Source organism: Mizuhopecten yessoensis, unplaced genomic scaffold (genome assembly GCF_002113885.1).
Source record: "Mizuhopecten yessoensis strain PY_sf001 unplaced genomic scaffold, ASM211388v2 scaffold8195, whole genome shotgun sequence".
Lineage (NCBI taxonomy): Eukaryota > Metazoa > Mollusca > Bivalvia > Pectinida > Pectinidae > Mizuhopecten > Mizuhopecten yessoensis.
The window spans coordinates 567,880-592,340 of NW_018407426.1; the positions used below are offsets into that span (position 1 = coordinate 567,880).

Genomic DNA, 24,461 nt, shown 5'->3' on the forward strand with positions numbered 1-24,461 from the left:
TTATACAAAATTGGTTCCCCTTTACCCAAGGATGCTTCACACCAAATATGGACCAAATCTTTTCATTCCTACAGAAGAAGAAGGATTTTAAAGAATAATTTGCTATGCTTCCCCTATTGGGCCCCGCCCCTCAGGCCCCTGGGGGGTCAGACCTATGGTTTATACAAAATTGGTACCCCTTAACCCAAGGATGATTCTGACTAAATATGGAATAAATCCTGTCATTCCTACAGAAGAAGAAGGATTTTTAAGAATTTGCTATATTTCCCATATTGGGGGCAGAGGGGGCCACACCCACCATTTATACAAAATTGAGTCCCCTTGGCCTAAGGATGCTCCAGACCAAATTTAGTCAAAATCTACTTGGCCGTTCAGGACTAGTAGCGTTTTAAAGAAAAAGTTGACGGACGGACGACGGACGACGGACGCTGCGGTATGGCATAAGCTCACCATGGTCCTTTGGACCCGGTGAGCTAAAAATTACAGTCAAGATGACCAAGCTTACACTTCATTGTTGTTTTCTGCTTCAGTCAGTTATTTTATTATATTTCATAATTATTACACAGAATGTGTGCTTACACCATGCCCATATCCTTTTGAAGCATAAAATTTCAAAGGATCCACTTTTTTCAATAATCCCATTTGAACTGTGCAGAAGGACTGAGTTTATGACATATGCACTGCGACAACTGATTTAACAAGAACTATGTAAGATTTATCATCATAAAATATAAACACACACCGTTTTTATACAAATTCCCCAAACAGTATGTGGTTTAATTATGTTTTACCTGAGACACGATGAAATTGAAAAGCAGTGATAAATAGGGTCATTTCATGGTGATAAGACCTTAATGTGATGTTAGAAAAGAAAACCTGTTTTTTTGTAATTAAATTATAGGGCCATTACACAACTCTCTCTTACATATATTATTATACCCATTTAATATATACATTTCTGAAACCTCAAATCAGGCCCCCATCACATTTTATGTTCGTTGGTGTTATTGTGAGAATGAAACTGATCGCTGACTTTTCAAAGGAGCCAGATTTCAGATATAATTTTCCCAGTTCAAAAAAGAAGGAAAAATTATGGCTATACATTAACGTCTCATATTTCAACAGGTGTATCATATTTCAACAGGTATGTCAGATTTCAGGTGAGACGCAGGTCTCTTCTTTTTATTGGCAATGATAAAAAAGTCTTGCTTCAGAGAACAAGAACTGGTTACAGGGTCATTACTCCTGCGACCCCTGTAATTGGGTTTGGAACATTCCGTATGCTAGTTTGATATTCCGGTATTGATGGACGGTGGGAAATAATCCATCCCAGAATTACAGAATATTTATAAATGTTGTTATTCTGAGGTTTATTTGGATACAGCACCTTCATATTTATTTAACTCATTCACCCCTGAAATTTCATAATGAACTATTCCAACCTTTGAATTGGAAGAGTTCAAATGTGTCTTCAGGGGTGAATGAATTAAGAAAGTAAAAGAGAAAACTTGCTTTAAGATACTGTATTTTATCTCATAAGCACGCCTCCTAATAAAGACTTCCTGATAAAAGCAATTTGCTGCAATGCCACTTGACTACAATGACCACTCGTCTAAAATGGCCGCTCGTCTAAAATGACCACTCGTCTACAATGACCACTCATCTTAAACCACAGGTGCTGGATAAACTAATATAATGTACATGTGTATATACTATATAATACAATGTAATAAAGGTTTTACTATTTTCCCTTTCACCACTTTAGACCATAATGGACTCATCCATATCATTGCATGGTAGAGTCTACTCAAGTTACATAGGGGTGAAAGGGTTAAATAGTATATATATATAAAGACATCATACATAATGTATAAGTGTGCCAAGCACCTGCATCTTAAACCATTTGCATATAAAGACCACCTGTCTATAAAATAAATGTCTACACACTGCCTATAAACCCCACTTTCTATAAAGACCACCTGTCTATAAAAGACTATACATTTCTATGAAACCAGCTAAATATATAGACTACCTGCTATAAAGAAACATCTGTCTAATCATAACCATTTTAAGAATACTTCAAATGACTTTTTCCTTCGACCTGTCTAATACTTCAAATTGCTCTTTTCGTTTAACCTGTCTAAAAAGGTCACCTGAATAATAAGACTCTTTTCGTCCTCTCATAAGGCAGGATTCACTGTTAAACATTTATATCACTATGTATAGTCTAAACTATTATAAATTTCATTTGATAAGAAATAATTATCAAAATCTTTGCATATACTTCAGAAAAATGAATTAAACATTCAATTTCAAATCCTGCAATAACTGAGAAAATATGAAACTATCAATAGTCATTTCTAATAATAAATTTGTATACGCTTACCTCCCTTGCATGTTTTTATAAGCCCACAGTACATTTATTATGACAAGTATGGTAGATGTGTTGTCAGGGTTGCTGAACACTGCCCCAGACTGACCTTTCGTAACCTCCTGTTGGACATACATCATAAACTGGACATGGGACAAAGTAACAGACACCGGAGGCCTGAATATCCACACGATACAGTCTAGACATCTTCCCATTAACTTAATACAGAGTAGTGAAATGATGTGCTGACAAAACATCAGTCACAGACATCGAGAATATTCCCATTTAAAACCTCAATCAGACGCTGATTTTGATACACGTATCTGCAATCTGAATATCATATTCCTCATTCATAGACAGATATTTAGATTTTAAAGATTTCCACACAACCTGAAGTGTCCTAAAGAATTAACAAAAGTTAATTCTAGGTAAAGTTGGGGTGAAATCAAATTTATCAATTAATTTTTGTCATACGAAAACATGAACCTCATGCATATTCTCAGGGTGATATTCAAATACATTGAAAATCTTCAGAAAATTTTGAAAGATCCCTGCATCTTTAAGTTTCTTTAAACAGTAAGTTTGAATTTTGTAGCACAAGCAATATAAACGCTGAGGAGACCTAGACTTAGAGCTGTAAAATTCCTCTCTGTGAATAGCCCCGCAGTAAATAACTTCAGTTAAGCCGAAGTTCCACAGTAAAACTTCACCAGACGATTGTAGGAAGCAATTTTCCACTTCCACTAGCTGTTGCTTGCATTTTAATTGAGAAAGATTTCTGCACGAATTCACAACTAAAGACAATAAAGCATTAGAAAGGTAGACAAAGATATGTTGAGCAGGCCATTTTGGGTGTGACTTTGCTAGGCACAACTTGATTACAGTATTGAATACATGTAGGACGGAATCCGGGTCAATAGCATATGGTGTAATGTACCGATTATACAGGTGACTATTAAATATGGCAGTGCTGCTTTGAAATGTGCAAACACTTGGCAGGCCTTCAACTTTCATTCAAATTAAAAAAAAAATCAATTGCATATCATCCTGAAAATCTGCAGCAATTTACAATGGTTAATCAATATAATTATACATTTACATTGTGTACCATAATTTTGAAATGAAAAAAATGAAAGCTACTTTTATCTTCAATTTCTGAATTTCTTTCTAGAAATCGTTCTTTTTCGTCTATATAACAGTAAGCGTCCAAAATCTGTTTCAAAACGCAAGAGTTTGACTGGCCCAGGATGTTAATAATTTTAGTTCATTTGGTTATACTTTATATTACTTAACCCTTTCACCACTGTAGACCATATTGGACTCATCCAGATCAATGCATGGGAGAGTCTTCTAAAGTTGCATAGGGGTGAAAGGGTTAACTGAGATACACTTACCAGGATATTTATTTCCCAGAAACCATCGACCAATCAGAGTGTGCTATGCTAATCAATTATGCACAGATTTTGCTCAGCTTTGAACTTTGTCTTTGTATATTTGTACTTACATATCAAGTTTCATCAATATAAAATTATTTTAAGCATGTTTCTTCAGGAAACCAAAGTCCGGATGGATGGAAATTATGTGACACGTCGTACTCCCATGCAATACTAAAATACATCTTGCCGAATTTTTTATGCCTGAGCATATAAAAAGACCAAAATAGTTCAAATAACAGTTTCCCAAAGAAGCTTGCCTCTCGCCACTGAGGGAGGTGAAAGTGAGAGTACCGAAGAACCGGTTGAGATTGATGACATATTGCTTTCGCCACCTTTTGTCCAGAAATGTGCTAAAAGTCCAACATTTCCCATTCTAAGTACAGTCCACTTTGTAGAGGCGTCAAAGCAATATTCCTGCTTAATTTAAAAGGAAGTCGTAGAATATCCTCCCACCCTTCGGTCCATACAGAATAGATTTCATTGCAGGATTTTATTGCTACAGTAAATATTGATGAGTTCGACTTTTCTCATCAGCAAAATGCTATCACACAATAATCTAATATTGATTGGGTTCTCTAAGAATATATAAAACTTTTATCTACCTAGTTCTATACTGTTAACATACTGCAAGTTAATGCATAAATTGTTCCGACAGACTTCTTAGGCTGATGTTCTTGTGTTTCTTTTTGGGGGGTTTTAATCCGAATACCTGGCAGTGCAAAAATATATTTTACATGTTAAATATCATATCTTTCCATATATAGTACAGGTATTCTGGTTTAGAAATAAAGTTACACCTACAAAAATATGCAAACACCGAAACATGTCTTGTCTTGAGATACCATGCCACCTGTCCTCAATTCACCTATCATGAGACAACCTTTCACAAATTATCACCTGTTAAGAAAGACCTCCTGTTGTCAGAGATCACCTTTCAAAAGAAACTATTTGTTATAAAAGATCACCTGTCAAAAATGATAACCTTTCACAAGGGAACACCTGTCATGATAGACCACCTGTCAAAAGGGACAGCCTTTCTTAAGAGACTATTTGTCACAAAAGATCACCTGTCACAAGAAAAACCACCTGTCTTGAGAGACCAATCGTCATAAGGGACAACCTTTCTAAAAAGACCACTTGTCACAAAAGATCCCGTGTTACCAGATATCACCTGTCAATAAAGATGATCCGACACAATATGGACAACCGATCACAGGCCAGTAGATATCACCTGTGAAAAGGACTATACATGTCACAAAATTTCACCTGTCATAAAGGACCACCTGTCCTGAGAGAGTACTTGTCTTAAGAGACCACCTGTCATAAGGGACAACCTTTCCAGATACATGTACCATCGAGATTTGTCAATATAGATGATCTGGCGCAATAGCAAACCTATCACAGGCCAGTACAATACCTGATGACACCACATGTCACAAGGGACTATACCTGTCACAAAATTTTACCTCTTATGAGGGATTTGGTTGTTTGTGTTTTACGTCCTATTAGCAGCTATGGTCATTTACATGTAAGGATGTGCCAGGTTTTGTTGGAGGAGGAAAGCCAGAGTTCCTAGAGAAAAACCACCAATCTACGTCCAGTACCTGGTGACTGCCCCATGTAGGTCTTGAACCCGCGACCTAGTGGTGGAGGGCTAGTGGTAGCAGAATGTCAGACGCCTTATGAGAGACCACCTTTGATAAGAGACCACCTCTGATAAGAGACCACAATAAAATTTCACCTGTCATGAGGGACCACTTGTGACTAGGGACTATCTGTCACAACAGACCACCTGTCATTAGGGACCACTTGTGACTAGGGACTATCAGTCACAACAGACCACCTGTCATGAGGGACCACTTGTGACTAGGGACTATCTGTCACAACAGACCACCTGTCATTAGGGACCACTTGTGACTAGGGACTATCAGTCACAACAGACCACCTGTCATGAGGGACCACTTGTGACTAGGGACTATCTGTCACAACAGACCACCTGTCATGAGATACTGTCTATTTAGTAAGAATCATTTTCCTGTATATACTGCCTAGAAAGTGCCCAAACAAATTCATAGTCCTAATTTACTTCTAGAATTTATCTTTAAGCTAGTGTTGAGAAGAATATAAAATATTACTTTAGTTTCCTCTACTATGCTTTCTGTCATCATTAAACAACTAAGTGGCATGTGTTATGTATATTGTATAAAAAGCTTACAGCTTTTCTGCCGCAATGAGTGCCCACAAAACTAACGCCTGGTAATGTAGTTAACAGGAGTTACCACGAAACGAATGTCTTCTTTCTCTATGTATGGAGCGTGAAATGGAAATAAACAGTAGAACAGTGTTCAACAATTATGGAATTTGTCTTTCTTTGATATTTATGATGTGTAAAGGATGTTTTCATGACACGAAAATTGTTCATTTCTCCTGTCACGCCATTCATCAACTGAACACAGAAAGGAAAGTCGAGTCATAAACCAACATTTTCTGTGACAAAATTCAAGGCTAAACACACTGCTGACATATATCTCGGTTGTAAAGGTCTAATTCAAATATCAGTCAAGTCATCCATTTTCTCCAGTATTGTAGAGACCAGCTGCTCCCCGAAACTACATTTACATTAAGTGACTTAATTCACTGTGTAAACAAAATTACTGTATTTTACTTATATTTTGAAGAAACAGTAGAGCACTTATTATCCAAACTTCAATTATCCAAAGATCTAATTATTGGAACCTTGTTTGTGTCCCCGAATAGTTACCTTGCTTAAAAAAGTGCAACCGCCTATCCATACTATTTATATGTCTTCCGTTGGCTTCAATCTGCTCTCTATCGAATATTTTTTCTCATCACAATAAACGTAAAGCGGTTTTGTCCCGCACTCCTTCTTGAGAATTCCAATTTATATTCCTGGCTATGTCTAACATCAGTCTCTGGAAGACCATTAGTGAAAGTAAAAATTCTGAAAATTAGAACAAAATTTTCAGTATTTGAAAAATTATCCCCGAGTACCTTTGTACCAGGTACCAAGACCTAAGTAACCAGACCCGAGTACCTAGACATGAGTACCCAAACCTGAGTACCCAGACCCAAGTACCAGTACTCATGTACCAAGACCTGAGTACCAGTATTCATGTACCAAGACCTTAGTACCAGTATTCATGTACCAAGACCTGAGTACCCAGACCAGAGTACCCAGACCAGAGTACCCAGATCAGAGTACCCAGACCAGAGTACCCAGACCAGAGTACCCAGATCTGAGTACCCAGACCAGAGTACCCAGACCAGAGTACCCTGATCCGAGTACCCAGACCAGAGTACCCAGACCAGAGTACCCAGACCAGCGTACCCAGATCCGAGTACCAACACTGGTGAACCCACATGTACACCTAAGTAAATTGTACCAACGTGTGTACCCAGACCGGAGTACCAATACCCACGTTCCAACACTGGTGTACCTACCCACATCTGTGTACCAGCGCACTAACTTGTGCATCATTTATTCAGTCTCTCACGACCTGAGTACACAGAACAGAAGACTGAATACTTGATAAATGAGCAACTCTTAATTTCCAAAGACAAACATTATAAAGAGAGGACACACTCTAGATCTCTGCTAGCCTAGCCAGTTGGAGGGGGTTTCCAGGGGAATGCTCCTGTGTGTTAATATTCAGGTGCCAAAAAGCACTCTTATAGTTCCAGAAATTTGAAGAATTGAGAAATCAAATTCCACCTTCACACCCATCTCAATACAATTTTTAATGATTAACATAAATGTCTTAATTACTATGTGAAAATTAATGTAAAGCATGTGATGACAGATGCTACCATCACTCTTTTTGATAATACAATATATTGCCTAAAACTGCAGAAGAGATAACTCTTTCACCACTGTAGACCATAATGGACTCAACCTAATAAATGAGTGGTAGAGTCTACTAAAGTTACCTAGGGGTGAAAGGGTTAATCCATTTTCTCTCAGCCTGGTAAATCTTTCTATTTATTTCATTTGCTCACTCACACTCTTTTTTCATTTACAGCGCGATAGTTGATTCACTTACAATATGCTTCCTTACTCGTTTGTTCTTTTTATAATTTATTCGGTCTCTCACCACATCACCAAATTAACCTTTCTGTCATTCATTTCCTCATTGGTGAACTCATTCTGTCATTTACTCACTTTCTCACTCATACATTCATAAACTTTCATGCTTTACTCAATCGCACCCATTCATTCATCCATCTGTAGCAGAACTGGACTGGGCCAATCATCGGCATCCTGCAGGTAGCTTAATTGGTAGAGCATCCATCTAGAGTTTGGAGGGTCCCGGGTTCGAACCCTGGTCTGGCATGCATTTTCCCTCACCTACAGTGTTGCCTGTGGCCAAACCCTTGTTTCAAGTATTGGGTGTATGCTTGGCAAGGGAGTACCCTAACCCGGGATGTAAATATCTGTGTCTTGGGCGGGGCAAAGACGTAAAAAAAAAAGAGGGATCTATTCATTTATTCATTCATTCATTCATTCACTTCCATGTTTATGATCACACTTTCAATCACACGTTTATTTAGTTATTTATAAACTTGCCTGCTCACACATTCCCTCATTCAATCAAATCACTAATTCATTCATTTATTCACCCACTCGTTCGAAGCCTATAGGCCACTGTGTATCCCCCGAGCAGGCAGGTTACAGATCTAAACATCCCTCACGTGCCATGTTCAACATTGTACAAATAGAGACATAATGATAACAGTGACACCTCTGACAAAAGTCTAGACCATACCGACCCGTTCAATAAGACTGGAGCAGCAGCTAAGGATCGGAGTCTGTAAACACATGCATATGTACACATGTGATCTGCTTGCAGTCACAATATATACCTCGACTGCTTAAACATGACCCACATTTACTTACCTGTAATTTTAAATCACACTGTCCTGTAGAAAGGTAAACACTCCAGGACTTTGGCGATTTCAATCTGTCTTCCAGTAATCCAAAACACTCGAACTGTACGCAGATTTCCCTGGGTATCTGTCCATTAAATGCTAGCCCGAGTTCGTGTGTGCGACGAGGGGAACAGACACAGCAGTGTGATCGACTATTGATGTGGAGGAACACCAGTCTTACCGGGTTCTACAGACAGATGTTTAGGTCACGTCTTCTGTGACAGAGGCTTGATGATGTGTCTGGGCAGTTAACTACCCCAACTGTATCTGTGACACGCGGTGTAACACCCCTAACCGTTGTTTCTACATACGACGTACACTTGTACTGACATAGTCACTACATCTGTAAAATAGGGTGACGTTGTGACTTTTATAAATGTTTATTTACCATCGAATGACATTGCAACTATATAAGCTTTCCACATTCAGATGGCATTCATGTTGACTATGAATGCCATGATCTGATTGTCGACGTCATCATTCTTATGATGTCATAACTGTAACATTGTATACCACTGACCACCCTGGAGAGATGGCAGTTCAATATAATCATTGAACAGACATATACGATACAAACACCAATTTGGGCTAAATGCAGAGTTTTGAATTAATTTGTTTTACTGCGAGATCAACTTCTTTTAAAATGGTCAAGTATTGAACTGCTTACAGTGGGCATTCATAAGCAGTGTGTTCAAGGTGAAGCGCCAACGCACTTCATTGAATTAGCCTCTGTCCAGTTGGCATTCATATTGCGAATGAATGCCAACTGAAAGTAGTTAAACGCTTAAGTATGTGACACAAACTGACATCCATCCTCGATATTCAGGGTTACGCTCACTTTCTCTGTGTATAGAGCGAAGATGAGCGTAACCCCTGGATATCGAGGACGACTGACATCGTGACGATAACTTTGAAACATTATGTATTTTAGAAAGATTTATCACGAGTTAGCAATTCAAAATCAGCGTCGATCGGTGTCGATTCGGATACGCTATGTACACTTCGTTGTTATACCTGTACGAAATGACGAAACAAACCGAAAATCGAATTACTATATAAGTGGCACAAAACAGCGGATTGATAGCTCTAACTATGTCTTACAATTTACCTGTTTCAGATCCTATACAATTTTTTTTATAATTATAAAGAAATAAGGATTTATATTCTACCTGTACGCGTTATCAAATGAATTGTTGTACCTCGATCATGGATCTGTCGTTTTCGTTTGATTTTTGTTTCAGGCATTGCAATAGACCTGGACACTGTTGGACAGGAACACGTCACATACACGGGCGCCGCGGTATGAAATAATCAAATGTACACGTAAGCCCACTTATACATCTTCAGCTTTATAGCATGTTAAATGCCACTGTGATTCAAACCAAGACCTCCATTCCATTTGTCTACAGACCTTCATTTTTCTGACGACGACGTACGATGACGATGATGATGATGTGAAAAATTACAAAAATGAGAAGGAGAAAAATAAAGATACACTACGGTCAGGATCACAAGGAGTAGCGAATTTGTCCTCCAGGTTATGACTTTTAGTTGCAAAATGGATCCTTTATTCTGACCACAGGGACCTGAGAAATTGTTCAGTGTATTTTAACACGTTTTAGGGACTTAAGTCAATTTTCGGTTAAATAAAACCCCATCATTTGTAATGTAGCTGTAGCAAATTCTCCAGTCCCTGTGGTCAGGATCAGAGTAAAGGACCCATCTCGAAACTAAATGTCCCAACCTGGAGGACACGTTAGCATGACATTCCACTCCTCAATGTAATCACAATATCACGTCACAGACTAACCCAATGTACCTCTGGGGCCCCACCGAAAAAAAGTGTAGAAATTAGTAAAACAAGTTAAGGGGAGGCATTGAGGTCTTTAATGTTCCAATGGGGGCGGTACATCATGTTTAATGTCTTCTTAGTCCACAGGAGGGGATAGAGGAAGAAACTTCTATTATATAAGGGTCTCATGATATTTTAATACAATAAGTAGTCCATTCTGGCGATACTTTTGGGTACAACAGGCGCTATATATATCATCTTCTTTTGACCCTGAACCTCAATCAGCATGATTATTTTCACTAATCTTATAAACAGGGATTCATCAGTAAGGAAGGTCAAATGTGACTGGTCAGATTATTTAGTCATATAATTCGTGTCTTGAAGGGAAAGAAATATGGCTTAATATGTCTAGCCGCTGCTAATAGCAGGTCACGATACGATGTCTTGGTTCGCTCTCTATACCCCTGGCTGATTGGTGTCAGGTAAAAAAAAACTGACCAATCACTAGGCTGATACTTGTCCTTTGAAGATTACAAAGGAGCGACGCCCGACTTCAAAGCCTGTCAATTTTTACCGTTACACGACCGCGAGATTCTTTTGATGTACACCAAAGGACCAAACTAGTCTTCTCGTCTCATCCACAAGGTGGTGCACACTGAGCCTCCGATTTTGCTATGACATATAATCCAGGGGTGTAGAGAGCAAACGTGAGCGTAACCCCTGGATATCGAGGATGGTCTTGGTAATACTCAAATGTATTATTTATTTTCATACAATACATTAATCCACCAATTAATACATGACATGATTGCAGACTCCATATGTATACATTTTATATACAAAAGACATTATGCATGGTTCGTACATTGTATAACATATTGTGTAGAAAAAAATATGCCTATAAGGATATTCCCTTTTTAAAGTAGATACGGCTACTGAATGTAGAATTGTCTGCTGGTATCTATGTAATCTAACTCCCTTTTTATGATGTCTTAAATATGTAAATATTATAAACAGGTGCACGCACGGGTACGTAAAGAAAGTGCGCGAGAGGAATGCACCAGACAACTGTTTTATGACGTGATACAGTATCTACTTTGGTTCTTTGCGCCACGCCCCCAATTCATTCATAAGGGCGTGGCACAAACCATTGGAGAAATTGAAGAAGGTATTCTATTTTACAATGTAATTTAAATGAAACTTTATTTAAAAGGCACAAAATTACACTCACGGGTTAATTCAATATTCTTGTATTACACGAATTCATATTCTCCCGTGACAGTCCATAGTAGAAAATCTTATTATCTTATCTTATTATTATCTTTTGGCCGAAATTATGAGATGAAATTGTGAATATTGACGTCATGTCGTCACAATAAGAGGACATAAACCTTTTGATATTAATTGAACCTATCCACGCACTACGCCTGATTCAAAGTAGTTTGCATGTCACCTAAAATAATATCTATCAAGTAATTCGTTTTGGAAAATATTTAAACCTATTTATTTTCAGTTTGACTTATTCTTTTTGTGGACGTCTATTTTTACAGTGTTGTTTGGGCTGTAAAACAATACAGAAACAAGTAGATTTTGAAGCCAAAATGAAGCGGATGGAAATCCATTTCTACACATTCATCCTTTATTCCCTTCAGACCAGTAAACATGCGTAGCCTTAGTTAGGAAACAAGACAAGAAGTTAGATGATGATGTATGCTATATATAAATATATCAATATTGACACGTTTACCAAGCATTCCTATCTTTTACAATTATGCTGTTATTGTTATTCAATTAATTTGAATATTGGTTATTTGTTTGATATATAAGAACTTAATTTATAAGTTTCAATAAATATTGGTAGGCTACCGTCAACTTGGGCGTGTCACATATCCCCGACCCCACAGTCCATATTGTGTATAAGTATCAACGCCCCTGTGTTACAAATCGGATTCAGTATAATGTGACCGGGTGGGGGTGTTTCAGTAAGGTAGCACTATAAAGTCGGCATCAGTTCCGCCCTATCACAAGGAGACAAACACGAACATATCGCAGCCTCCCAAAGACACACGCATACACTACACGCATGCATCTTGCACACAGGGGAGGCCGTCCTTAAATGACTATAGCTGTTGATAGGACGTTAAACAATACTAAACCAAACCAAACCAAAGTACAAATCTTAACAAATCTCCTTAAAGATAGATTATTAAAATGTGTCTCAAAGAGTGTGCTTCTTAACGATCGCTTAGCTGTTATAAAATTATTACAATACCAGTCTTTTATGTCATAATCAAGTGTGAACAAATATGGACATACACGATATTATCGGAATTAAGGAGACATCAGAAACCCCCACAAAATACTCCTCGGAGGCCAGTTCAGGTTATACAGAATGGTTCCCGGACAACGTGAGGCACTGCAGGCAAGAACTAATTTTAGTGTATAGTCCCACACAGTGTACTTCTACTAGATTTACCCAAGTCTTTTTTATATTTATTATATCAGTCGTAAATATCAAGCATATTTGGATACAAATTTATTGAGCTCCTTTAACTCTCACCACAATTATCCAAAAGATGCTATCAGAAATTACGAGAACTTGGAAATGTGTTACAGTAGGTATGTTGACCTATCATTATGTACAGAGAGTATCATAAAGTATCACCCTAGTGTGGTATTGCCTAGCGAGTCCCTAGATGTCAAAGACGTTACACCTCTTCCCCATTTTAAGGGAGGCAACTCAAATAATGGCATGAAGAAATTCCAGGACTATTCTTACGTCTGTGTGACGTTGCCTAAGAATGCCATTGACAGCATTTAAATGTGACAGCCAGTGTTCATCTAGTGCATGCGTCCAGTAGCTTCAAAATCGCCAATTAAAATGATAAATTGATCATGTTGGTGTTTTTTTAAATATTTTAAAAATATATAAAAAATAATAAATCATAGCATATTGAAACACTCATACTGTATGATCAGCAGTATTTTCAAACATTAACAATTTATTTAAATCAAATTGATGCTAACCTAACAAAGAAATATGGGGCTAACTTCCGTGACCGAACAGGCGTGACACGGACTGACCTTTGAAGTAGAGAGAAATCAATGAAGTAATACACAAGTTTTTCACTCTGATGCATTTTTAATCTCCCGCACGTGGATGCTATCAACAATATGTCAATCATCAAAAGAGATAAATGACAAATTCCAGAAGGATTAAGCTTCAATGACAGTTAAATAACGAGTGCCTAATCCCTTTACGGGAAAACATGAATATATGTTTATTGTCGGTGGAGAGTCTCGCTAAGTTCCTTTACTGGACATAGCAGGCTGTCGTCGTAATCTCCTTTAAATTGAATTTTTCATTTTTCTATTTTCATGGAGATTTTAAAATTGTCTACTGCAGGTTCAATTTAAACATTCACGGTTAATACTCCTTTTGAATCATTTGTCAAACTTGAAGGAATTTTCAAAAGGATGTGTATTGTGAATTTTCTTTAAACGACCACAGGAAGTCTGTATACGATAATCTGTTCGGTAAATCACATTTACGGTTAGTATAATAAATGTTCGATGTTAATATCACATTTACTGTAAGTATCAGTAATGTTTGATGTTCATATCACATTTACGGTAAGTTTAAGTAATATTTGATGTTCATATCACATTTACTGTTAGTATAAGGTAGTTTGATGTTCATATCACATTTACGGTAAGTATCAGTAATGTTTGATATTTATATCACATTTACGGTAAGTTTAAGTTAGTTTGATGTTCATATCACATTTACGGTAAGTATAAGGTAGTTTGATGTTCATATCACATTTACGGTAAGTATCAGTTAGTTTGATGTTCATATCACATTTACGGAAAGTATAAGTAATGTTTGGTGTTCATATCTCATTTACTGTAAATATAAGTTAGTTTGATGTTCATATTACATTTACGGTAAGTATAAGGTAGTTTGATGTTCATATCACATTTACGGTAAGTATCAGTAATGTTTGGTGTTCATATCACATTTACGGTAAGTATCAGTTAGTTTGATGTTCATATCTCATTTACGGTAAGTATCAGTAATGTTTGATGTTCATATCACATTTACGGTAATTATCAGTAATGTTTGATGTTCATATCACATTTACGGTAATTATCAGTAATGTTTGATGTTCATATCACATTTACGGTAAGTATAAGTTAATTTGATATCTTTATCACATTTACGAGTTTGATATTTAAATCATATTTTCAGTTAGTATCAGTGAAGTTCGATGTTCTTTTAACAGTACAGATGAGTGTTGTCGCGTCAATAAACACCTGATACTAAAAATAAAAGCACGAAAAAACGTAATGTTTGGTAAACATGTATGGAAGAAAAGGAAGCAGTATGGATCAAGAAATGTCATGGTAACATAGAAAGTCAGTAAAGAAATTCCAGGAACACACCAAGACGAACAGAACGTACAAAGACAACAACACGAACAGGAAAACAAAATGCGGAACGTAAATAACACCAAACAACAAGTATTAATGATTAAAAATACAAAACAAAGGGGTGCCAATAGTAAGGGACAACGAGATTCACACAGACACACAATCACACAGACACACAGACACACAATCACACAGACACACAGACACACAATCACACAGACACACAGACACACAATCACACAGACACACAGACACACAATCACACAGACACACAGATACACAATCACACTGACACACAATCACACAGACACACAATCGCACAGACACACAGACACACAATCACACAGACACACAGACACACAGTCACACAGACACACAGACACACAGTCACACAGACACACAGACACACAGACACACAATCACACAGACACACAGACCCACAATCACACAGACACACAGACACACAATCACACAGACACACAATCACACAGACACACAGACACACAATCTGATAGACACACAGCCACACAATCACACAGACACACAATCACACAGACACACAGACACACAATCACAAAGAAAAAAGAAGAAAAAAAGAAAAAGGGAAAACAACAAATAGGAAGTTAACAACTGGAGTTAAGGAAACAACAAACCAGAGAGGAAATCCGGGGATACAATAAGAGGGGATGGGGAACAACAACCGAAGACAATGAAACAAAAAGATACAAGAGCAGATCAACAACAGGAGCCTAATAACCAAGAAATCATCATAAAATAACAGCTGAAGATAACTACATGAGCCGAGGACACACAAAAAACGGAGGCGAGGTCAACAACATGAGCCAAAATAACGGGAAAAGGCGGGAAAGTACAACAACAGGAGACCAGGAAACTATTAAAGAGGAAAACATAACTAGGTGACAAGGAAAACAAACGGAGGGGAAACAACAACACTAGGCAAGGCTACACAAAATCACAAGATCAATCAACTCACAGGAAAACAGTCAACAACAGGAGCTAGGGAGACACGAAACAAATAGAAAGTTAACAACAGGAGCTAAGGCGTAACCAGAACAGTAAACGGAGGAAAATTAAGGAGATATCAGAAGTAAAGGAAGACCTGTTATATTTATGTCTTCAGCTATTACACATCCCTACTACTATCGATAACTAGCTAGCAGTGGAGTACAAAAAAAACACATGATAAAAATCTCACACATCTTTATCGAATATGGGAGTACTTCATGTATGAATCACCAGTGATATTAGCATGAGTAACCCTAAAGCACATGTAGAGGTTCCGTGACAGAGGACGGACAGTGGTATAATGTCAGCCTCCGCAGCATCACCCGCAGATATTATATTCTATATTGGGATATTTCTTGTCAGCTATAAGTTTGATACAAATTCGGAATATACGGTGTGTTCTGTAGTATACCCATTATCAAAAATAGACGAAACTCGCGTAATTTTACTTTAAACTTCCATAACCAAATGGTTGTCTCTCCCTACATTGCAATTTCCTGTTTTCAGTAAATCAATATTTATTTCTTAATCACATTAGCATATTTGCTATCGTTTTTTACTGAGAACAAGTTCTATTTGATTTAGAACACGTTTTGTAAAAGCTGAATTTAAAATTGGTTAACAAACCTACATCACTGAGGGTTGCTATTGTTTTCGATATTGTCAAAACACAATGAACATCGGTCGAGAAAGTTAGAATATATAATATTTCATTGTTGAACAACAGGTCTGTCATACATATAAAATATTCTGCCTGTTACCGGTACATATTTTCGTTAAGTTGTAGCACTATTTTGAGAGTACATTTCCCCAGCCAAGCCATAATAGCTTAATATTTGTTGAGGAAGTCATATCGGGAAGTTGATATGCTCCTGCTTTCAAACAGTTTCTCATCCTCAAAGTTTAAATTCTAGTGTTTAACTTTTTCTGTATTGTTGTTTCATAATTTTAAATGTTTTTTTTTTTTTTTTTTTTAATTTGGGGGGGGGGGGGGGGTTCAGCACATGAGAAATTCAGCTTCGCATTAACCCTGCGCGTGGTCAAGTTTCCATTTAACCAATATGACCGAGGTGAAGTCTGAACGTCTGAAGGTCATAGCTCAGTATCATCAGTGACCATGGCCTCCGGATCGGGCACAAGTGGCAGGATAAAGCTTTGACGTTCATACTAAAACATTTCTCAAAAGATCAATGTTTACCTCGGGAAACATGAAGATACCTGTTAGTTTTAATGTTTGTTTCCTCCATATCCTATATCGGTAACAGTACAATCGGGAACCGTCGGCACTTTCTGTAAACGAAAAAATATTTTCTCGTTTACGAAACGTGCCGACGATTCCCGATTGGGTAACAACAGTATAGTGAACAATGAGTTTATTAAATGTTTCAAAAAAAATCTATAATATTGGATGAGGAAAATGTTATTTACTGTTGACAGAAAAGAGGAGGTATAAGATAACACTAAGTGCTTGCTGTCGACTTTGGACGTTTTGATTTGTGTTTCCCACAGTGAAATGCGCGGAAACTAGTCTTTACAAAACATGTGAGAATGTAAAATGTTGAATTCTTAACAGATCTAGATTGCCTATACAAACAGTCACCAGACCCTATCAGTGTTCTGGATACTGTTATTAACAGTTCTGACATGTTTGTATGGAACTTGTGATAATCAGGAATTTTAAGGTCTGTAACTAAATGATTCGATGAATAAAGCTGACTGTTTGAAATGGTTTCGATTGGAAGCCAAAAGGGAAAAAGACAATAAAAACCAAGTTAGATAACGTTGGGGTTTTGATTATGGAAAATGTGGACCTGTAAAAGATCTAATAAATGGTGTAAATCAGATACTGAAGCGTCGTCTCTCAAAACATCTTTACAATATAAGGAAAATACAGCGTTTGCGGTATGGAGCATCGTTCTCACTGAATACAATGCATACTGAATCTGCTATACTAGAAAATTGCTAGATGGGATCACTTTCTGTTAAGTCTTAGATTATCTTAAGACTGGTCCTTCAGCTGTCTGGACACGTTTGACTCCAGTACCGGGTCAGAGCAAGTTCAAGTATCCAAACGTAACGCTCATACAATTTTTAATTAACTGGCCTGTAACTTAACGCAAACCAAAACACAACTTCTGCCTTGATGTCCATAAAGATATATTGTAGTAAATGGTAAATGATAGTGAACAGTGAGTTACCTCCCTTCCTCTACTAGGGTATTATGGGATCGCGCACATGTTGTAAGCAGCCATGACTATGAATAAAACAAGCCGGAGAGCATGATCCTAAGAAAGGACTTTAAAGTTATTACATACATGTATTGGACTTTTAGGATACATTAGAATCAAGACACAGAATTTCCAGTTGGTGTGGAAAAAATTAACATGGACGTAACTGCATGCAGTCTACAACAAATGCTACAGTTTTTATTTTCTTCCTTATTTATGAAAAAGTGACAGCTGAAAAAGCTCGCTAATTAGATTAGGAAATTAAAGCACTTCCAGCTTTTACTTATATATTCATCAAATAAGATGTACTGTCCAACTGATTTACAGACGCTAAGAGGATAACTTTCCTAAGAATATCAGTTGAACCAATTTTTTTTATTCTAACGTACTTTTTGCGAATGAGATCGAACAAGAAACTTTGGCCTGTATTTATGAAACATTTTTCTTACTCAAACTAAGATTCTGTGCTCATGCATGGCTTCTTACTCCTGTGATAAATTTATAAAAATTCACATTTGGTCAATTATTTAGAAGAATTTTCGACAGGCTTGATCATAGCCAAATACCGTTTTCATTGTCCGGACTAGAATCTTTGACTGTGTAACATTGCTTGCGCGAGTTACTAGAAAGGTGGTTTGATCACAGAATCTCTGATAGACAATGAGAACGGTTTCATGAATACGAGCCGTTGGAATCCGAGACAATAAACGTCAACGAAATGTACCGAATGATCACTTTGATGCTACTTCCTACTTGTCAAGACACCTGCCCTTCAAAACAAAAGATGGCAAGCAAGAACGAGATACCTAGAGAAAACTGCTTAGAAATCAACGACCACAATATGTCAAAATAAGGCTATCCAAAGTTCATAGGAAAAAATCTGATAGTATATGTAGAGAATCCATTCAAGAAATGTTTGAAGATCTGTCTTAGCTGCAAATCATCTGACGAGCCGTCGGTTAAGCGCCGGTCCCTCATTCTAAATAATGTTTAGTGAAGAAGACAAATATTCTGGAATCAAGAGTGACCGTTGTCCATACTGACATATCTATAAACACACTTTCCTTCTACGGTACGAACAGATGATACTTGCTTGTTGACTTAAGGTAGCGTGTCTTTGTATGGCCATGACAAACATCTCAAGCAAATGAAACTGTGGACAATCTTAGAACTTGTCTGTACTTGGTCAGGAATTATTTTATTTACAACAGTATATATATAGAAGTAAGCAATATGGTATTCAGATTTAAAAAAAAAAAAGGTGAAGGAATAGAAGAACTCTTATTGCCATCCATCTAATAGATATATAGGTTTGTACAAATTGAGTACTTGTACTTGGAAACAAAAACTGAACAAAAAGCAACAGGGGTCGAACTCTGGACCTTCTCACTACCAATATTTCACCCTTCCAATGTTGCTATCAAAGAATAACAAATGCACATAATTAAAATGCAAGATGGATGCTTAAACAAGGGAAGTGACTCTAACTAAGAAAAAAACCTGTTATGTTGCCTCATCTCCCACACAGAGGAGAAAATTACCGTAATAAATTCTGAAACGAATTTTTTCCTCGTTATTACATTGTATAACTCATGATGGGGTACTGTTTACCTTAACGTCAATCAGGCGCGTCCTCGTTTTATACACAATATAATTAAGTTTTCACATTGTAGGTCTCACAGAACCTTATTTGTTTGTTGACACTAGAAATATATCTATATAAAATCGGTGACCTTGAACTTTAACCATGTCACTTAAAATCAAACCGTCCACTTATTTGTTCATTCTATGTTCAAATACTGTACCAAGATCATACTTGGTAGCCGTTGAATAACTGAATTCATTGGACAAAAGTTGAAATATATATTTAGCTGTGACCTTGACATTGACATAGTTACTGAAAGCATTGTATCAAGTCTGAACACCAAAGGCTCAACGAAACTGAATTTGTTCGATGGAAACAGCATACATGTGTACAGTAACTGTGACCTTGATATTTATTTAGTGAACATAAAATAATTAACATACTGTGCTGTAATTAGTTACCAAGGTTGAGCATCAATCGCCCAGAAACCTGAATTTGTGGTGTGGAAACAAATTGTGACGAACAGACGGAAGGACAGTTTGAAAGAAAGCACAATAGCTATGTATCTCTCCCACGGAGAGAAACACATAAACTCCACTGCTAAACGTAGTTTCTGAGTGGAGAACCCACTGCGGGTTTGATGAGGACATTACGCCGTCCGTTAAACCATCTCCTGATGTCTTACAATGCATCTTTATCATCAAATTGCTCATTAAGCCTTCATGAAATTTTAAATCACTGCAGGGGAGTCAATACTAGTCAATAAAACGCTCTTCCGTCAGAATTACTGTCGGTTTTTTGGTAGTGGTTTCGCCTCTTACCTTATTACCGCTAGTATCTTGTGTAATGTCAAAAGGTAGGTCTACTTAATTGTATATATACCCCGATCATCTTCCCTTTGAAAGATCTATGTACCTAGTCACTGTCGACATGGGCAGTTGTTTGAAATGTTATAAGGCCATACCAAATTAGGTGCATGTAGTATACAAAGCTTATCATTAAAAATCTCTAAATCGAGCAAAAAAGAATCTATAAAAACGCTATCCCCTTTCAATGAAATTAAGGCACGAATTTATAATAGTCCACTCTCAGATTGTTACCGATTCATGCATCATTTATTTGCTTGTTTTTCTAGATAAAAGAAAGTTTTAAGGATGTTTGTTTCCCAGATGAAAAAGATTCCAAAGGTCTGTAAGTATTTGGCTGTGGTAGTTGTAAACACAAAGCTAGTCTTGACTGAGTCGCTCCATTCGGAACACCTCGCCCTGATTACAGTTCCTTTCATTAGATGACCCAATCGACCGAGGTGTTCCGAGTGTGAGTCGCTCACCTGTTCTATTGAAATGGTTCCACTAGGCCTAGTTTGAAAATATATTGGATATAATATCTTACTGATCCAAAATATTAAGCTAACATATTTGTAGAACGTTGTTTAATTTTAATCTGATGGAGTTTAAAAAAATATCTCAGAGGATATGGTAGCCATTTTGGATTTCAAATTAACACCAAACTTAGTATTTGTTCAGGATCATGAAAGCATTGTTCAGATAGTAATTTGACACTATTGGTATTTAGAAAGTCAAATTTGGGAAGCTGCAAATATCTCAGTCACGTAGAGAACATGTGACCGTGTTTGCCGGTGAACTGGTTTGTTTGAAACTAACATTTGACTATGGCCATGTAACATTTTGTCAAAATCGTACCAGTGGAAATGTAGAAAATTTCTTAGGAAATATAGACCAGTGTGGACATGTTGGATTTCAAACCTGTCCCAAAACAACTTTCATTTTTTTTTTTTACCAGGAGAAGTGAAAATGCTTTGTCCAGTTTCCTTTTTTTGGGCACAATGTCTCTATCCAAAGGAGGCCCCTTCATTTTAAAACATACCCGGATATGACCTTGCCAAATTAGGTTACAATCCCTTAATTTGTATTTATTGGGTACCATTTAAAAGATTGACACTAATTATTTCCATTTTGGGCCCGCCCTCTCTCCACATTGGGACTACATCCGTTCTGTATATGATAATATAACCTGGTATATGGACTATTCGTGGCAAACTAGTCAAAATTCCCTCGTCCATACTAAGAGGTAGACGTTTTAAAGACTGCTCAAGTAAGGTCGAAATCCTATCACTCGTAAGTGGTTGTTTTTAATCCTATCATTATTTCTCCTTTTCGTTCAGCTTCTCAATCCACAGAAAAGGATTGTTCTTGATTCATTCGACCTTTTACTCCCTTGGCTATGAGATGATCCAAGCGAAAATTAGTCGAAATCCCTTTAGCTGTTCTGGACTAGTAGTCTTTTAAAGGAAAGGAAAACATAACAACGGACGCCACGCTATCAAAATTTTGAGAAAGAAAAAGAGTGTTGTTTTTTTTTAGACTTTTCACAATCTTGACATTGACACATAATCTAATACGCATGGAAGTATACCTTCCACGACCTTGACATTGGAACATGTTATAATTGGTAAAGTTTTTTCTACGTGTCATAATGTAACAGGTTTCACTTTGAAATGTAGCTTATTGATCATATCAACTTGTATCGGTCGATCTAGATTACTTTGTCCCTTACATTATACTTTTTTCATTATTTCTTTTGATCATTCAAATCACCATCTCTTAAAGAATCAAGTTTCTGTTGCGTTCATCATGTATTTATGCTTCATACTGCCTTGAACTCTTGACATCACTGCTGTGTATGATGTTTTTTTTATATCTTTCAAAGTAACGAGTTTGGGACATATTTCAATTGATTTTTTTATCAAGTCTTTATTGTTCATCTTTCCACGTTCCTTTCTTCAACGGTTTACATGTGATCTTTGATCCCAAGGCGTTTGGTCTGTAACCTCATCTAACCCCGTATGCATATATATGCAGCTGATATTTGCCATTTTAGATGAAGCTCTCACGCGAGACAAATTAGACACTGTCACGAGACGTCACGAGACTAAATAACGAGCCGGCAGTGTTTAGCAGCACACAGATCCGTGTCTTACAAACTCTTTAACACAATATGCGAAGCTGATCAATACAAAATCGCCCAGGCAAATCTGTATTGATGGCGTTGTCTTTACCGATATTCCTTTGAGGAAACACGCAACACACGTGCAGCTGATGCAAGATGCACGAGCTGCGTCGATACGTAATCAGTCATGCATGACCATTAAGACCCGGATGTCAAATACTACGCGTAAAACATGTCTTAGTACATTGACGGTGAGTTTAATAGTGGTCTACGGTGTCTGGTTACACCAAAACAACCTACTCTTAAAAGCATTTATAAAAAATACATGAGTTCATATATACGAGCTTCCAAGGTGATACTGATATCACTGGAATTGGTGAATCTATCTGAGTATATAGAATATGAGAGATCTTACAAAAAATTGTCAACTAGAAAAGTAAACACCAATACACCAATGGCCTCGCCACAGAATTTCATTCATGATGTCACTGCATTGTTACTCGTGACGTCACTGAAGAGTCCGAGAACTGTGCATGTGAAGTTGCTAGGTTCACGATCCTTAGACCTAATGCGTTTGCAAACCATGTTTAAAACAATAAACACAATATGTATTGCTGAGGAAACCACATGGAGGAACGTGCATTGAAACGCAAACGAATGGCCCGGAAACGAATTTTATTTACTATTCAGTGGAAGTGGAAATAGAAGTAGGTAACTGTGACCTATGATAGCTATGTGGTGCGACAAACTTGAACCAAGAGAGATATACGGGCATATTTTCAGTGAATTCGAGTGAAAGTCTAAGAAAACTATGGTATTAGAATGCACTTTCTTTGGTGGTCAGCAGAGTAGAATATATAGGTCACTGTGACTTACCTTTAGTGTGCGACACACCGGTAGTGTGCTCCAAAGCATTATAGACAAAAAATACGTGTACCTCCTCATGTTTAAGCGGAACTGTAACATATTGAGCAGGACTTAAAATCTACAACCTAGAAGGTACATTGTATGACTTAAGTCCTCATGCAGTGACCTTGACATTTGTGAAATATACCTGTTGAAAGCATAACTCTGTCTTATTATAATACCAATAGCTGTGAAGCTTCAAACAGTAGTATCAAGCGTCTCATAAGTTGCGGTTTGGGCGAGTAGGGTAATGATTGGACCTTTGACTTTAGATTGGACTTTAAATTCTACAGGATACAGAAACAACCGAAACAGTTGTTAACAGTTAATTTTCCTCGGAATAACTCCATTAAATCATGGTATAAATGCCAAGAAAATGAAATAAACAGCTGGTTTGATAATTTTCTCAATTTCGATTATGCCAAACGTCATCAGCATCGTCATGATATACAGTCACACGCCGTTCCGTTCTAACAGCAGAACGGGCACTATGTTATAGCTCATTTATCTGTTCTAGTGACAGAAACTTTCTAAGCGCGCTCGTTATTCAAATTACAATAACACATTTCTGTTATTATCGCTTTGATGTTATAGCAATTATTTTTATTCAAATTCGACAGAATTGAAATTCAATTGTCTGTAAATACACTGTCATCAATATACAACTACAAAAACGATCAAATACGTCATTATATCATTTTGGAAATCAAAATTCAACATTCTTATTTAATTCAATTTTGACGTTTAAAACACCAACAACAGTGCA

The 24,461-nt window shown here is 37.1% G+C and overlaps 1 protein-coding gene across 2 annotated transcripts in view; it reads right to left on the reverse strand.

Moving 5' to 3' along the window:
- The window catches only part of LOC110455274 (D-glucuronyl C5-epimerase-like), a 178,698-nt gene that overhangs the window by 126,274 nt on the left and 27,963 nt on the right, over window positions 1-24,461 (reverse strand). The window contains exon 1 of one of the 2 annotated variants that reach the window (XM_021505291.1): window positions 8,723-8,981. The exons of the other annotated variant lie outside the window; for it this stretch is intronic. The gene's annotated coding sequence lies outside the window, so the exon portion shown is untranslated. Of the gene's footprint in view, window positions 1-8,722; window positions 8,982-24,461 lie in introns of those variants that run through there. 2 annotated transcript variants of the gene reach the window in all.